This window comes from Limulus polyphemus, unplaced genomic scaffold (genome assembly GCF_000517525.1).
Source record: "Limulus polyphemus unplaced genomic scaffold, Limulus_polyphemus-2.1.2 Scaffold4599, whole genome shotgun sequence".
Lineage (NCBI taxonomy): Eukaryota > Metazoa > Arthropoda > Merostomata > Xiphosura > Limulidae > Limulus > Limulus polyphemus.
This window is the reverse complement of record NW_013670209.1, coordinates 62,351-64,844: the sequence shown is the minus strand read 5'-3', so window position 1 is coordinate 64,844 and position 2,494 is coordinate 62,351.

Below are 2,494 nucleotides of genomic sequence, written 5' to 3'. Positions count from 1 at the left end.
CGACTGATATAAATTTGTAATGGACGACTTGATTGTAACCCTCAAAAAGCCTTTTTCTATAACCACAAAGTCGGAGATGGCTGACAAAATTGTAAAGGACGACTTGGTTGTAACCCTCAAAAAGCGTTTTTCTATAACCACAAAGTCGGAGTTGGTTGACAAAATTGTAAAGGACGACTTGATTGTAACTCTCAAAATGCGTTTTTCTATAACCACAAAGTCGTAGTTGGCTTACAAATTTGTAAAAAACGACTTGATTGTAACTCTCAAAATGCGTTTTTCTATAAACACAAAGTCGTAGTTGACTTACAAATTTGTAAAGGACGACTTGATTGTAACCCTCAAAAAGCGTTTTTATATAACCACAAAGTCGTAGTTGGCTTACAAATTTGTAAAGGACGACTTGATTGTAACCCTCAAAAAGCGTTTTTCTATAACCACAAAGTCGGAGTTGGCTGAAAAAATTGTAAAGGACGACTTGATTGTAACTCTCAAAAAGCGTTTTTTTACAGCTTCAAAGTTGTATTTGGCTGATAAGTTTATAAAGAATGGCTTGATCATAACCTCAAAAAAGCAATTTTTACAACCAAAAAGTCGTAGTCGACTTATAAATTTGTAAAGGACTATTTGATTGTAACCCTTAAAAGCGTTTTTCTATAACCACAAACAAATTTGTTGAGTTTAGTGAAAATAAGATGTATAAAAAAACCATCTACGTATGGATATATCGCTTTCGATATTCTGTTGTAGGTACCTGATGATAATGATAATAGGCTTACTCGCCAGGGTTCTTAGATAAAGGCATGTACATGTGTATTTCTCATTCAGCTATTTCATTTGTCTTTCTTTAAGTGAGATTTTTTGTAAGACAACTTCTACCTATTTTAAGTATTAAGACTTACCGAGTACTCATTAATAAACATAGAAAAATATGTCAATTATAACGCCCTCTATGGTATGACCTTTTTGGCACTATTGCACAATAGGGGGCATTGCATATATAAATCAATCGCACTATGTGGTACAGGGTGGAATGCATTAGGCATACCTCTTTTTTTAAGTAAAAAAATCTGAATTTGCGTAACATAAAACGTAGTCTAATTTTTTGTGTTAAAAATAATAAGTAAAAATCTGGAAAATAAGAAGTAAAAGTTTAATACGTGCATGAATGAGAAAAACACTTTTATGTAAAATCCAATATTCATTCCTTTTTACGTTTATGAAATAGTCATTCTCTGTGATCTATGATTATGTGGTGGAATATGATTATTTATTTATCGAACATTGGTTTGTCTTATATCTTCAAATATGATAGGACAACTACGATAAGTGATAATTACAAATTACAAAACGCAATTATCTGTTTGTTCATAAGATCGAGATCAAAATCGCTTTTCGGCCCGGCATGGCCAGGTGGTTAAGGCACTCGACTCGTAATCTGAGGGTCGCGGGTTCGAATCCCTATTACACCAAACATGTTCGCCCTTTCAGCCGTGGGAGGGGTTATAAAGTGACGGTCAATCCCACTATTCGTTAGTAAAAGAGTAGCCCAAGAGTTGGCGGTGGGTGGTGATGACTAGCTGCCTTCCCTCTAGTCTTACACTGCTAAATTAGGGACGGCTAGCGCAGATAGCCCTCGTGTAGCTTTGCGCGAAATTCAAAAACAAAAAAAAACAAAATCGCTTTTATTTCCGTGGTGGTATTAAAACATCATTGATAAACTTTATCTGAACATTATTTCTCTGAATTTAAGGTCAGGCATCGTTTCCAGTTTTACTGATAAGTTAAAATGAATAAATTATGTAACTTGAAACGAAGTCTGTAAATAGTGATTATTTTGCTATTAACAGGTTACTGATTATAGTCTTTTGAACTGTTTTGCTTACTTTAAATTTCATTTATATGCTTTTGGCGGGGCATCATATAGATTAAGCTAATCTTGATGAATTGTAATCTTACCACGGCTTGTTTTCTACCTTTAGAATTAATATATTTTAATAGATTAAGCTAATCTTGATGAATTGTAATCTTACCACGGCTTGTTTTCTACCTATAGAATGAATATATTTTAATAGATTAAGCTAATCTTGATGAATTGTAATCTTACCACGGCTTGTTTTCTACCTATAGAATTAATATTTCACAAACTAATAATTTATCTTCATACAACATAAAGTGATATACTGAAATAAAAGATTATATTGACATACCAAACTATCTCTTTAGTTGTTATGCCCCCAGTAGCGCATCAGTAAGTTTATTTTGTTTTTTGCAGTTATGCACAAAGCTACAAAATGAGCTATCGGCATTAAAACCCGATTTTTAGCGTTATAAGTCTTCAGAATTACTGCTGAGCCACTCTGAAGCTGGAGTTAGGGTAGAGAAAATTAGAGATACAACACAATGTTTTACCGAAAAACTTTTGATGTTTATATAGGAGGGTCTACTTGTCTTATCCATATCCATAGCATAGATAGCCTGTTGCGTAACTTTG